Source organism: Venturia canescens, chromosome 2, assembly GCF_019457755.1.
Source record: "Venturia canescens isolate UGA chromosome 2, ASM1945775v1, whole genome shotgun sequence".
Taxonomy (NCBI): Eukaryota; Metazoa; Arthropoda; class Insecta; order Hymenoptera; family Ichneumonidae; genus Venturia; species Venturia canescens.
In genome coordinates, this window is record NC_057422.1 from 26,485,501 (window position 1) to 26,501,782 (window position 16,282).

At 41.6% G+C, this 16,282-nt stretch overlaps 1 protein-coding gene across 1 annotated transcript in view; it reads right to left on the reverse strand.

The window, feature by feature from the left end:
- Nucleotides 1–1,740: 1,740 nt before the first annotated feature.
- Nucleotides 1,741–16,282, reverse strand: part of Ptp69D (Protein tyrosine phosphatase 69D) — a 136,438-nt gene continuing 121,896 nt past the window's right edge. The window contains exon 12 of the transcript XR_006259829.1: nucleotides 1,741–1,810. The gene's annotated coding sequence lies outside the window, so the exon portion shown is untranslated. The remainder of the gene's footprint in view (nucleotides 1,811–16,282) is intronic.

Sequence of the window (16,282 nt, forward strand, 5' to 3'; positions counted from 1 at the left end):
AAGACTGTCGAATTTTGGTTAGTTGGTAAATTTATAGACTCGGGGGTTTTTCCCCCTCTCGCGACAATATGGCGTGATATTCTTTCTCGAAGTTTCGGTGATGACATCGAGGGTCGATGCGCTCGTTCGGGAACGTCGATATTTCGCCGTCGATGCAGTTATGCTGAGAACGCTTAATTTATATACTCTTTATTTTAGGAGTGCGATGTACGGGCACAACATCTTCAATTAGATAGCGCAAAATAAACTGTGCGTCAAAACCACCGGCATTGTGTGCTATACAAATCGTGCGAGAAAACCTCTGACTTTTTGCATTGCTAGGTTGACTAGCGCTCCCACAGGGTTATACCGAAAGATAAATTCGCGTTGTCCGCAATATACACAAGGCTCCGAAATATTGTTGTTATTATTGCAAAATGTACAGACACGCTGTGCTACACATAAATTAGGAACGTGCAAACGTGTAGATTCAGCACCACGTACAGGTGTGCATCGGTGTGTTTCGAAATCGTAAAAAATAAAAAGTACTTTTCCTCGTTTTTCAAATAAATGTACAGGTCTCATGAAACAAAGATGATTATCTACCTGCACGCTTCTACATGTCTTCCAAAAAGCTGTTCCACATAATTGCTTCGTTTTTCCGACGGTCTTACAGTTTTGAAGCACACGATATAACGCTTGACCGTAGCGCAAACACTGGTTTTAGATTTTTTTACCGGACAAGGTAACCGAAACGTGATTATTAAAGCAGATTATACCATAAAATTCTCGTTCATAATCATTGCATCCAATAATGTTATTTGAAGCAGTATCACACGGAGGTGTGGTGAAACTGCGAGGGCATTTTTTTTTTTACATCAGTGATCAAGACGTCTGCACTGAGCGTTACAAGATGAGCAGAAATCTCTGCTCCCCACAGCCCCTCTAAGATTCAAGATCGGTTGAAAATGATTCGATCTTTCATAATACAAAATATTCAATGTGTGTCGAATGGTACCTTGCAACTCTAAAACCTGATGTGTACCATAGAATAAAGGTTCTGCGCGTCGACCTAGTGTCAAAAATTCGTAAACAATAATTGCAATACTGTCTTGAGCCAGATAATTTTGATAACGAGTGATTTCATATACACCGGCGCCTCGTAACGGAATAGTAATACCTGCTGCGTTAGTCAGCTCCATTGCTGCTAACCGCTGCATAGAGCCATTAAGCTGTCTTATTTTTTGCCATTTAGTGTGTAAATCACCGGTGCGTATTTCACCTCATTCAGCATACGCAAGAGTCGTTACTAATGATCGTGGTAAACACAGGTTATCATTATTTCTAATTGACAGAATGGATTTTTTAGCAACATCCTCATGGGTTAACCCTTTTCTACCCGACCCTTCAACACCTTTGACAATACATGTTTTAATTTCAAATTTTTCAATAATATCGAGTGATGCCGCGCTTTGAGCTATACTAGTTATCAATTCCCATATATCATCGAACGTACAATCCCGCACAGGCCTGAAGGATAACCACGCGGATCCCTGCGGTAAACTATCTGATAAAAATGACATCCCCATGAAATCTTCACCGTTGCAGGAACCTGTTATGAACGTTAAAAGATCGCGAAACGCTCCTTCTAAACAGTGTAATACGTTACACCCTGGTGGTGGCGGTACAATCCGTGCTATTGTTTCCTTGCCTCGTACTTTGAATCGTTTAAAATAACGTTTTGAATCAGCGAGGAGTTCAATACGCATACCGGGTGACTGTACATCACCAAACGCATCACCTTGAAGCGCACCACCGCCGGTTTGTATTTCTGAAAAAAGAACATATATAAAAAACATGCCAATACTCTTAACTGGGTCTGGGGTAGGTGGCAAATAATAAATGCGGCAGAGAATAGAGAAAAATTATAAGTAGATATATTTGTGAGACAACTCCCGATGATACCGTACAATGAGTCCCGATAATTGTTGAGAAAGAGCCCGGCGAGTAGCCCGATGATAAGAATGCGAGTTGACCCGGTGTTCGTCGAGCACGTGCGAGACGAACAAGATGGACGACCGAAGCGTGCGCGGGAGAAGGAACCCGATGATTTTGAGAGTTATACCGATAAAATGAGTCCGAGAGGATGTTCCGTTGGATGAGCAGGGTCCGTGTAGTGAGTTAAACCGCAAAATGGAGAGAAAACCCGAATTTGATACCGAAATGGCGAGAAGGTGAGATGCAGTGATTATACGTGATTGCACGCTTCAGCGACCGGATCAAGACTGAGGAATCAATCATGGAGATCGATGATGAAGCCCCGCGTGCATGCGCGGTGTGCTTCCCCGACCCCGTGCTAATTGCTGCCCAGGAGGTGGCGACGCCCCTCGTGAGCGCGTGAAACGAGCACCCGGCTGCTCTAATTGCACGCGCCCAAAATGTCCGAACCCGAGAACTGGCGACGCCAGCGGTGGGGCGCGAGAGCCCGACCCGAATTCTCTCGCGCTACCGTCGAGGCCTCGCTCAATCCTGAATATTTCGCCCGCCATCGGCAGCAGTGCAGTCGATTGATCCCGGTTGAGGCACTGGCAAGAGTGCCAGTTTGGTGATAGGCGTGTGAGTGTGGTCGTCGCCGTTTTGAGAGTAACCACCCGTGTGAGCCCGTCCTTTCCCGGATGTAGTTGTGTGACCCGTGCCCGCGGCCACTTTGTGGGTGACGTGTTTTCGCTCGTACGCGGAAAATTTCCCGAAAACAATTTCCCGAAAAACAATTCCCCGAAAAAAATTTCCCGAAAATACAATTTCCCGAAAAAACAATTTCTCGAAAACAATTCCCCCAAAATACGATTTCCCGAAAATACATTTCCCCGAAAACAATTCCCCGAAAATACAGTTTCCAGAAAAAATATTTTCCTGAAAACAATGTCCTAAAACAACATTTGTTCAGAAAAATTATTTCCTAAAAATAAAATTTCCCGAAAAACAATTCTCTGAATGGAACAATTCGTTTTGCAATTCTCTCGTGCTTATACTCATAGTAATCAACAATAATGAAGTGTAGTTCCGAAAAAGCGATATCCTACGATTATTTCATACACTAATGTAAATTGTACTCATTTTGAATACGACAGCAGAGATCCGCATCAATAATATTTTTGCCACTAATTTTGATAATAATTGGAAATTGACAGAAACTTTATTGCAAAATGACGATTCATTTTTAAATTGATGGAGGAGATATTACCAATTGACGAAAAATTTCCAATTGATGGAGAAGATATTGCCAATTGACGAAAGTTTTTCAATTGATCCAAAATGTTCTGTCAATTGACCATATAAAATCCAATTCTAGAAAAATTTTTGGCCAATTGGTGGATCGTCCATTGGCGATCCGGGCGATACCAGCGCTTGATTTACGCATACAAAGAATGCGATACGTCCGTGAGCATCTTCTTCGACGCTTAGGTCGACGGCTCGATGGTTTTCGATGTCTAGGTTAACGGATCCATGGTTCTAGATGTCTAGATATATTTCTCCATGGTTTTCGATTTCCAGGCACATTTCTCCATGGTTTTCGATGTCTAGGTATATATCTCCATGGTTTTCGATGTCTAAGTATATTTTTCCATGGTTTTCGATGTCCAGGCATATTGTCCCGTGGTTTTCGATGTCTCGATCGACGGTTTCATGGTTTTCGATGTCTAGGTATACTTCTCCATGGTTTTCGATGTCCAGGCATATTGCTCAATGGTCTTCGATATATAAGTATTAGGGTGGTCCTTAAAAGGGGTGTTTTCAAATTTCTTTGCTCCCAGGGGCTCAAATGCTTCCAAATTAATTAAAAATAATTCCCTGAAAATTTGAGCTTTTAATATTAACTTTAAGATAGTCCGCTTTCCAACCTAAGATTCTTATGGAAATAACATGAGAAAAATTCCTTTCGTTCTTTAGTATTTCATAACTCTGGGACAAATAAATTAAAAATTTCGAGACATACATATTTTCATAGAGAATTTGACGCTCTGCAAAAAAGGTCTGTTATGATTTCTAGCTAAGTCTATTGGTTTAAGAGTTATTTGAGCTCAAAGATTAATTTTTTTTCTCATTATCAATATTATCAAGGATATTCACCAAACCCTTAGGGAAAAAACGGTTGGGACAAGTACATTGATGCTTCCGTGTTTCCTGATCATATCACGAAAAATGTAATAAAAATTCCTTAAACAAATTATGTGGCCAACTGTAAATAATTTCAACAGAACAATTGGAAAAAAATTTCACAAATTTTGAAAAAACATTACATTAAAAAAAATACAAATCTGTAATTCGTTTGTAAAGTGAAAAAAATTCAAATAAAACATGAGAAATAAAAAACCGAAATATCGCGCTTGAAAACATTTCGAAAAACGATGCCCCATTTTTCTAATCTTATTCTCACAACTAAATAAATTTAAAAAAAAATGGCATCTAAGTTACTTACAGCATTAAAATTAATAATATCAATTCGAGGCCAAATATTTTCTAATAAATTGAAAAAAGTTACCACTTGAATTACGTGCAGCACTAAAATTTATGATATCCAATCGCAGGACAAGTAATTTAAGTAGTCCAAAAAAATCACATGCAAGCTAGTCATTTCTTACTCTATGGTGGCAGAAACTTATAAGAAAATCGATTCAGACCTTCAGGATCTTCTGGTATTATTCATTATTCACAATATTCGACGTCGATTGGACCCATACAAATTATGTTTAAATATGAGTTAAAAGTAGTTGTCCGGCCATAAGAAATGACTAGCTTGCATGTGATTTTTTTGGATTTAAAAGCTTTTTAGAACAATTTCATCATGGTGATATTTGGAGTTACTCATAAATTACTTGTCCTTCGATTGATATCATAAATTTTAGTGCTGCACGTAACTCAAATGGTAACTTTTTTCAATTTATTATAAAATATTTGGCCTCGAATTGATATTATTAATTTTAATGCTGTAAGTAACTTAGATGGAATTTTTTAAAAATTGATTTAGTTGTTAGAATAAGATAAGAAAAATGGGGCATCGTTTTTCAAAATGTTTTCAAGCGTGATATTTCGGTTTTTTATTTCTCATGTTTTATTTGAATTTTTTTCACTTTACAAACGAATTACAGATTTGTATTTTTTTTAATGTAATGTTTTTTCAAAATTTGTGTAATTTTTTTCCAATTGTTCTGTTGAAATTATTTACAGTTGGTCACATAATTTTTTTAAGGAATTTTTATTACATGTTTCGTGATATGATCAGGAAACACGGAAGCATCAATGTACTTGTCCCAACCGTTTTTTCCCTAAGGGTTTGATGAATATCCTTGATAATATTGATAATGAGAAAAAAAAAATTAAACTTTGAGCTCAAATAACTCTTAAACCAATAAACTTAGCTAGAAATCATAAAAGACCTTTTTTGTAGAGCGTCATATTCTCTATGAAAATATGTGTGTCTCGAAATTTTTAATTTATTTGTCCCAGAGTTATGAAATACTAAAGAACGAAAGGAATTTTTCTCATGTTATTCCCATAAGAATCTTAGGTTGGAATGCGGACTATCTTAGAGTTAATATTAAGAGCTCAAATTTTCAGGGAATTATTTTTAATTAATTTATATTTAATTAATTAAAAGCCCCTGGGAGCAAAGAAATTCGAAAACACATCTTTTAAGGACCACCCTAATAAGTATATTTCTCCATGGTTTTTAATGTCTCGGTATATTGCTCCATGGTTTTCGATGTTTAGGTATATTTCTCCATGGTTTTCGATGTATACGTCGATGCATCCACGGTTTCCGATGTCTAGGTCGGAAGATCCATGGTTTTCGATGTCCAAGTATATTCTTCCATGGTTTTCGATGTCCAGGCATATTGATCCATGGTTTTCGATGCCCAAGCATATTGCTCCATGGTTTTCGATGCCCAAACATATTTCTCCATGGTTTTCAATGTCTAGGCATATTTCTCCATGGTTTTCGATGTCTACGTATACTTTGTCACAACCAACGTTAAATTTTTATTATTTTATTTTTCTTTTGCAACTTAACTAAAACAAACTCGAACTAAGTACGCATATCACCTAATCAAAACACCGAATATAACGCATAGACATATCATCACCAAAGACACGTGCCTGACGCAAGTGTTCTGGGTTTTACGAAACTCCCATCCGAGCACTACTGCGCTAAATTTCGGGGATTCATCGATTGATTACACAGATGTTTTTTCCTTATAAGGACCGAAAAATAGAACTCTGAACACTTGTGCCCAAGGTAACGATAACAAACCCCACCTATTGGACCCAAATCTAGCCCTATAAAAAAGCCAAGATTTGCGGTACAACTTGCATTCCGTTCCGTACCTAGAGTCGCGTTTATACTGTTCGCAGTAGTTTGGTTGTCATTCGGTTAGCCGTCTTATACTTAACCTCTGGACGAACTCCAGGTCTTCCGTAGAAGAGAGCGAGTCGACTCCAACAACGAAGGTGTTAAGGTATTTTTGCTCCGATTCGAGACTTTAAATATTCCTCCAATCGCCTCGACTTGTGACTTCGAATATTTACGACCGCTCGCGAAATCTAATAACGACCGTGCATCGACGAGTTGAAGACACCTCTCCGGTAACGTACCACGTATCATACCGAATCGTATCACTTATTGTAACTTACGCAATATCCAGAATACATAGAGAATCCTAGATCCCTCTATCATATTCTACAATTGTACTTTACTAACACCTTACGTTGTATCACGAACATATAGAGAATCCTAGATCTCTCTATCATGTTCTACTACTGTATTTTACTAAAAATCTATTTTCATTAAAGAGTGTATAAGGAATCCTAGATCTCTTTGTCCACGACTTTTAATACCTTTCCTCAATCGCAACTAGACAAAAGCAAGACTTCTCGAGGTCTCTCAGCGTGCGCCCACGATACTCAAACGAGTATATCTACATAATAACGCTCTGCGTATACATGCTGAATGGAAAAGTCTATGGGACATAGCGTTTGCCGCTCGACGCTCAAACACCCGAACCTTTCCTTCACGCCCCTCCGGACGTGACAGATAAAAAATTTGGTGACAGCGGTGGGATATCTAGTGCGCTGAACGCTTAATTCTAGTTGCTACTGATGAAACGAAAAACTAACAATTACACATTTTTCTAATAACGAAAATCAAAAAGGAAAAATACATATATCGAATTGCATCAAGAATTAAATAATTAAAATTGAAAACGAAGTATTAACGAATAAAAGGGAAATTAAAAGAAATTCTTCAAATAAATAAAAATGGCAGAACTTGCAAACATTACTCACCATCAAGCCATCACCGACGCCATGCTCACGAGTATGGGCGAGTGTATGGCCTTACAACAAGCACTCATGCATGTGCCAAGTTTTAACGGCAAAAATATGCCCCTCAAATCATTTATAGAAGACGTAGAGAATGGTTTTACATTTGTGCCAGAAGGCTTAAAAACGTCATTTTTTAAAGGCGTTTGTTCCAAACTTAAAGAAACTGCTCGCGACGCAGTAGCCGATAAAAGAATAGAATCCGTAGAAGAATTGTCTACAGCTTTGAAAGAATATTTTGCACCTAAGAAATCATACCCATATTATTGTGCTGAAATTCAGTCTGTCAGACTAAGAAGAGACGAAACAGTTCTCGATTATTATACCCGAATAAAAAGATTACGAACAAGTGCTATCGCCGCTTTAAAAGATAAATTCACAGAAGCTGAAGCAAACCGAATGCTACCCATGCTCGACGGAGTAGCATTAGAGTCATTTAAAAGAGGCCTTTCAGACGATCTATTATACGCCATCAGCGTACAAGATCCCCAAACACTAGAAGACGCATTCAAAGTAGTACAACGAAACTCGAATTCACTAAGATACACTCAAATTGATCAAGATCGTGCGCCCCAATATAATAACGGTAACAATGGGTACCGCAGAGTTTCTTTCCAAAACAAAGATAACTTCGATAACAGAAATTCAAACTTCAGTAGAATTTTCCGTCGCGACGCACCTCCGCCTCGCGAACCGAGACCAATGCGCGAAAATTTCCCGACGCGAAGACCTCCAATCAGAAATCAACCTCCAAGGAATTTTTACAGTTACCCACCAAACGGTTTTTATGGACCCCAATACTATCCGCCGGTCCCCTACGGACCCCCGATGTACCCACCGTACAACGGATACCCCCCAAACTATCAAACTCCACACGGGATGTATCAAAACTCCTTTTTCAAACGCGAAAATTCATTCCAAGAGATGAGACCAACGTCTCCCCGACCAAGCAACACATCGGATAATTTAAACTCTCACGACGCCCGTCGAGCGGACGCATCGACGAGCGATCGCCAGAACCAGCGTCCCACTGCCGTGAAATTTCTCACAGCAGGAGATTTGTTAGATGGACCTGTGGACAAGGACGGTCCCCAATAATTACCCTTCGAGCCCCGGAACTCGAGAACGGCTTTGGACGTTTTCTTATAGACACGGGAGCCGATATAAACATAATTAAACTACCTACATTAAAGCGAAGGTGTATAATCGCGGGACACGATTTTCTAACACTATCAGGCATAACGCCCGACAAAATTCAAACTCTTGGCTCTACGGAGTTAACACTTTTCGACAAACCCGTTAAATTCCAAGTCCTCAACGAAAATGCTGCAATCCCTGTAGATGGAATAATAGGCATTGAGTTTCTTCAAAATGAAAAAGCAGAACTATCCTTTCACCATAATACATTAGTCACTACGTCAAAACCTATAACGCCTATCCCATTTGAAAATTTTCCCGAAAATGTAATACAAGCTCCAAACACAACATTTAACATAAAACAAAATAACGAAGGATCAACCTTTATCCTCAGAGCTAGAACACGCATGAAAGTCCCCATCAAAGTACTAAATCCAGATTTAAAAACGGGATTCCTCCCTAGAATCCAGACTCCTGAAAATATTTTTATGGGAAACGCAGTCGTCACGAACGATAACGGGACGTGTTATATTTATGCCATCAATTCTTATGAGGAAGATGCCCAAGTAGACGTGCCCCCTCAGGAATTAATCCCATTTGAATACTACGATTCCGAGGATTTTTTCGAACCCGCGAGTGATGGAAGCGCAGACGAAAACCCCATAAATAGAGATCAAAGAATACGCGAGAGCCTCAGACTAGACCACCTGAACTCCGAAGAGAGACAGCATGTACTCGACTTAATAAAGGAATACCCACACCTGTTCCATCTACCTGGCGACAGACTACCTGCCACCACAGAAATTAAACACAGTATTCCCACCACAGATGAATTACCCGTGACCATACGTCAATATAGATTTCCCCCGGCTCACAAAGAAGAAATCAATAAGCAAATCAATAAGTTACTCGAAAACGAAGTTATCGTAAACTCAACTTCCCCCTACAACTCTCCGCTATGGATCGTGCCCAAGAAACCCGATTCAAAGGGAAATAAACGGTGGAGAATGGTAATTGATTTCCGTGAACTAAACTCGAAAACCATAAGCGACGCGTATCCGTTGCCAAACATCACCGAAATTCTCGATAGACTCGGAGGAGCCAAATATTTTTCAACCTTCGATTTAGCTAACGGCTTTCATCAAATTGAGATGGATCCTAAAGACAGACAAAAGACTGCCTTCAGCACCCCTAACGGACACTATGAATACGCTAGAATGCCATTCGGACTTAAAAATGCCCCTGCTACGTTTCAACGCTTAATGGATAGAGTCCTTCTCGGTTTGCAAGACAGCGAATTATTCGTATATCTAGATGACATTGTAGTTTTTGCCTCGTCTTTAGAAGAACATGGAGTAAAGGTTAGGAGACTTTTTAATAAACTCAGCAAGGCGAAATTATCATTACAACCGGATAAATGCGAATTTATAAATACCGAAGTGATATATCTCGGTCACATAATTAGCGACGGAGGCGTACGCCCCGATCCTAAGAAAACGGAAGCTGTTGAAAAATTTCCTGTTCCTAAAACCGTAACAAACGTCCGACAATTTCTCGGTCTAGCTGGATATTACAGAAGATTCATAGAAAATTTTTCTGAACGAGCCAAACCTTTGAGTGACCTACTAAAGAAAAGCAGTGAATTTAAATGGGGACCCGAACAACAAGAGGGATTCGAATACCTGAAAAACGCCTTGTGCTCATCTCCAATACTACAATATCCAAACTTTGAAGAACCGTTTATTTTAACTACCGACGCTTCGAATTACGCGATAGGCGCAGTATTGAGTCAAGGAAAGGTTGGAGAAGATAAACCGGTAGCTTACATGTCAAGATTACTCAATTCAGCAGAAAGAAATTATAGCACGACCGAAAAGGAATGTCTTGCCGGTGTGTACGCGATGTTATATTTTAGGCCATATTTATACGGCCGACCCTTCACTCTCGTTAGTGATCATGAACCTTTAAAATGGATCGATTCAGTAAAATTACCCGTCCAAAGATTGATTCGCTGGAGAATACGACTACGAGAATACGAATATACTTTCCTATACAAACCCGGACGACTTAATTCAAATGCAGATGCACTCTCTCGAAACCCCGTCGTCCCAGACGCTACCGTGTTGCCTATCTCATCAGCGGCGAGAAAACCAACTACAACTGTAGCCCCTCGCAAAGCTGCCGCTTCTAAACCATCTATAAAAATAGATCGATTGCCCGAACGACGAGGAAAACCCTTGCCAACAGTGCTAGAAGAATCAAACGTACCCGGTAGTACAATTGCTGAACGAGTTAGGAATCGTAAAATCATTAGTAAAGCACCACCGGTAGTCCCAGTAAGAGTACCACCGGCACGGACGAGGTCCGCCGCAATGAAAACTGCTCCCGCTCCAAGCGCCGAACAAAGACCCCCGACCGCGCGGGCTCGAAACAGCGCTTTCCCGAGCCTCGCCGAGAAGAGAACCGTTCCTACGACAACAAAGAAATCTGTAAGCGCTCCACCTTTGAAACGATTCACCGATGCTTTAAAATTTGCATTCGATATAGACCAATCATTAGAAACACCGGATACTGAAACTGAAAGAGCACCGGCACCAGCGTCAAAGGAAGCTATCGTAGAAATAAACGACGGAGTCAGACCGGACGAATACTGGTGGGACTCGACCCGAGGAAGCAATGAACCTAACATTAATTGTGACACACAGACTGATGAAGGTACCGAATCCGAAAATGGAAATAATGAAATCGGGAACACGCGAGACTCGTTGATAACTTTCAGACATCCTGTAAGTAGATCAACACCGGCCGTTATACGCAGCGACGAAATAATAAGTAGCGAAGAAGAACCCCAACAGCCTATAGCATGCCCGCCATTAGAATTTGGTAATTCAGAAAGCGAATCCGAAGGAAGCCATACCGAGATAATAGAAGAAATACCCGCTAGAGACCCTGAAAAGATCGCTTCTCAAACAATACCTCCAGAACTATTTTATCCAAACATGAAAAGTGACGATCAACTCTTGCAAATAACAACGACTAACGAAAATTTAACTTACCACAAGGGCAATTACCTACATTTCATTTCAGCCGATTGCGAATTTACAACAGTTGTTTCGCGACTACTCATTGAAACCGACAAAATCGACGCGCAAGATATAAAATTTAAGAAACCGAAACGTAAACAAGTTTTAGTCACGAATAAGGGAAACCATAAAATACTGAGCGCGGTACTCACAAATAAACATTTTGAAACGTTTTCCGTTCAGGAACTCAAAGAAATATTGGCCACAGTAAAGGACACAATAAATAAATACGAAATTAAAACTTTACGAATGTCGAAACCCGGAGATATGCTAGAAAATTTCAGCCAATCCTTTATCGCTGATTTACTAGAAGAATGTTTAAACGAATGCGACTGCACAATAACTATTTGCCGCGGAAACGTAACAATACCTGATGAAGCTATACGTAAGGATATAATTTCAGAATACCATGAGAGTTTAATTGGGAGACACAAGGGTATTACAAAGACATACAAACGTATACGCGAACGATTTTACTGGCCAAGCTTGAAAGAAGACGTCACAGAATACGTAAGAACATGCCCGGAATGCCAGCAACAGAAATTAACTCGAATAAAAACCCGTGAACCAATGATTATTACTGACACACCATCCGAATCCTTTGACAAAATTTCTATTGATACAGTAGGACCGTTACCACAAACTCCCAACGGAAACCGTCACATTCTAACCATTTAGGACAATCTGACAAAATACTGTATAGCGGTCCCGATACCTGATATAAAAGCTGAAACAATAACCGACGCCCTCGCGCGAAATCTAATCGTTCAGTTCGGAACTCCAAGAATAATCCTGAGTGATCAAGGTAGATCATTTGTTGGAAAAATATTTCATTACCTCGCAAAAATATTCAAAATAAAACATTTGACCACTTCCGCTTATCATCCTCAAACGAATGGTTCTTTAGAACGAAGCCACATAGTTCTGGCCGAATTCATTAAACATTACATAAATAAATTTGAGGATTGGGATAAATTAGTTCCATTCGCTATGTTCTCATACAATACATCCGTCCACGAATCAACCAAATTTACGCCGTTCGAATTAGTATATGGAAAGGCAGCGCGAATTCCAAGCTCCTACCCTCCACCAGAGAAAACAGAAACTTACGGCGACTATTTATGCGAGCTCACTAGCCGACTTGAGGACATGAGACAATTAGCTTCGAAATCTCTAATCAGATCGAAACACCGCTCAAAACGATATTATGACAGAAAAATACACCCCGCCAACCTTAAACCGGGCGATATAGTGTATGCAATAAAAGAACCTAAGAAAGGGAAATTCGACAGTTGTTACGTCGGCCCTTACCAAATTTCCGAGCTACTAGACCGCCACAACGTCATATTGGAGACATCAGAGGGTGTAATAAACCAAATTAAATAAATAGATTCTCTTAATTTATTTGTTATATGTAACGAATATTCTTTATTTTCATTTCTCTTTTGTATTTTGTTAATTCTTTTCTTTTGGGGTAACACATAAATCGACAAAATGATTAGAGCGCTCGCCGCATTTCCACATAAATGCTCACAGAAAATAACAATGATTGCCGGAGATATAGGGCTAGAAGTGAGAGGATCATCAACACCACTATCGACGGGATTTGTATAAAAACTTGGGACGGCATGATGATTATTTAATGTAAGAAAATAACGAACGGAAAAACAATTTGATAACGAATAATTTGGATACGTATCTTTTATAAAAGGCTGGTAATTCACCACGTTTCTACCCCGTGTCGGGCATCCGTTGTATATTTACAGGAATACGCAATCAACCGTGGATTAATGATAGTGTATGGCTCATCCCACTACCCAACCGTCTGAGCCGCGTTCCGCCGGACTTCTAATTCTTCGGCCAAAATCAAAATTCAACGATAAGGAAGAGCGGCTCTCCCCTCTTCGCATTCACACTCCCTCCCTGTCTCGGCATCACTCGTTTCCTCGCGTCCTTAGGCTCCTTACATATCCCCCTTATTTTAGACGATATATAACATAGCGGGTAAAATAACTCTTTGAGCGCAACTTATTTCTACTTCCCCCCCCCCCCCCCTCCCGGATGACTCCACCCCACTAAGGGTCTCGTCCTAACTTACATACTAACTTAAACCTAAACTTAACCTACCTACCCTACCTATCAAAGAAGTATGCAAATGGGAAAAGATCGTTTTCATCGTACTAATTATGCGATATATTACTTTATCTTATTGCTTCACTTAATCTACGCAGTTTACAACGCCATATCACATACCAAACACCCGTCCGTAAATTCATTGATTATACAATCGGGTTGCTAACCCCTTGTCGGTCTACTAAAGAACACACTGTGACGTGACATTTCTGCCCCGCCACTCGTACGATCTGTGTCGACCAGTGGACCGGGTTTACGGTCCATTTTGGGACGCCCCTCGACTCACTGGCGATGTTCGGAACAAGACTCAGCGTCACGTATCTTTAAGTATTAGTTTATTAACCCGTGTATTACCTTGCTAGCGAAATTTACCTGTTTTACCTTCTGTTACCTCCGCGTGCAAAGAAGGGGGAGAGAGAATTTTAGTTCGCCTTTTTTAAGTTCTACTGACGTGTATTTTGACAGCTTCGTTTGATAGTGGAGTGATTTGGGGTTGCCACCCGCCGGGGTCCCCCCCCCCTCTCACCAGTATTTGTTTGCTTGAGGCTTGCCGATTGTCTGAGCCGATCTCGCTCATAAGGATCACCCTCTCACACCGTCACTGCGCATCGAATAACATTCTCGACTTGCGGGCGGCCGAAAGAGCACGCTGGCATAGGCTATATTTTGAACGCCGCCCGTGTCTTTCCCGCTGTAGCAACCCAGAGTTGCACCGCCCGCACTACCGTGGATTCGGGTGTCACAGTCCGTGTGAACCGGCGCCTCGTCAGGTGGGATCTGGGGGAGTTTTTCTGGAGGCGAGGTGCTGTTGTACCTGGTGGTTTATTTTGTGGGCCCACCACGTCTCCGAGACGTCCGGAGTCGTGAGGGAGGCCTCCCCTCGTCCTTCCGGAGCTGCCCGCCGGATCCCCAAGAGGAAAGACACCCGGATCACGGCTATCAAGTCGAGAGGAGTGTTCCGAGTGAGCGAGGAAGGTGAGGACAAGAGGTGAGTTGTTATTAATCCGTTCAGGCAAAAGGCGTAACCACAATTACGTTCATTGCGCGCTCCTCATTTGAAAATCCCGCGCGAAAGCGCGAGCCAAGAGTCCGCGCTCGGGCTCGCGCCCAGCGTGAGAGCGCTGCCGTACCGGGGCCCGGTGGTGGGGACAACGCCGAATCGCGAGGACCGCTCGCACGCACAATTAGTCGAGTTCCGAACCTCATTCCGGTGAGTCAGCGTCCAGTCGAGTCCAACGACCACCCCTTTGTGCAGCGAGCGTTCCTCGGTAAGTCCAACTCGTTATCTCCACCGAATTCACTGATCTAGTCGAGCCCTTTTCTTTTCTCTTATTATATCGGAATATAGTTCCGGTTTTTGTAGTTTATGTTGCGTTTTAGTGGGGCACGAGGGCGAAGTATCGAGCGAGATTGCGGCCGATACTTCCCGTGTTTCCCGTCTTTTGATATTGTCGTTTTGAAGGGCTTAGCTTGATCAGTTTTTCGTTATTAATTTGGTCTCAGTCAATTCTTTACAGTTTCGCGCTAATGTAGAGTCAATCATAGAAGTCGAGTCTTTGTGAAATTGCGTCGTACGCGCTGGAATATTCCACGCGACGACGCCTCTCTCTCTCTCTCTCCCTGCACGCGCCGAGGCTCTAGCGAGCACGTTACCTCGCGTTTGTTTGCGCTCTGTCTCTCTCGCTCGCGCTGGCGAGCATCGTTTATACGGCGTTATATTTTGTCTTTCGTATCGAATCTTTTTCAACCGTTATTTTTACCTTCGCCTATATTGTTCTTTTTCTATTTCGTGTGACGCTTACTGTCTTTTCTGTACCTTTTTCTGCGAGCATTATTACCACGTATTATTGCATCATCTCTGTTATCTTCGCCAATATTAATCCGACGCTCATTATCCCTATTTTATCGCATTCTTTATTCGCGTCAGCTCGTATTACCTCCACTGAACGCGCGGGAACTTCGGCGTTACCTCGCGCTTGGCCGAAGTTCGTCCCGCTGTTACCTTCGGTTACTTTTCGTCGCGTATCGCCGGATTCCTCGCGATCGAACGGGTGCCAATTACCTTTTACCTTGGATTACCTAGGGCGCCGGCTGTTCTGGCGTTGCTTACCTTTTACCTTTTACCTAGAGCATCCGCCTGGCGGACGGCTGATTACCTTTTACCTGCACGCCAGAGCATCGGTTGTCGATTACCTACGGCACCCGGGAGACCACGAGGCGAATCGTTAACCACGTTATTACTCGGTGAATTCGGGCGCGCCCCGCGCGAAGTCCCTCGTTACGGCGCGAGCAGTCAAAGTTTTGCGATCTGATGCCCCCCGAATTAATTTCCCTCAAACTTTATTTTGTATCGAGTCCAACCCGGTTATAATTTATCCCTTTTGCTGTATTCGAACTTATTCGGTCACTGTGAATAAAGCTTGAAATATGTCCAGAATTCTGCTTTGTCTTGGCTTATTTTTTTTGCGTTGCGAATTGCTACCTTTTCCCCAAGGATCCCCCCCTCTACCTTTCAGTATCTCAGATGAGCTGAGTAGCCGGACCGTCCTCAGTCACGCGTGTCTCTCGTT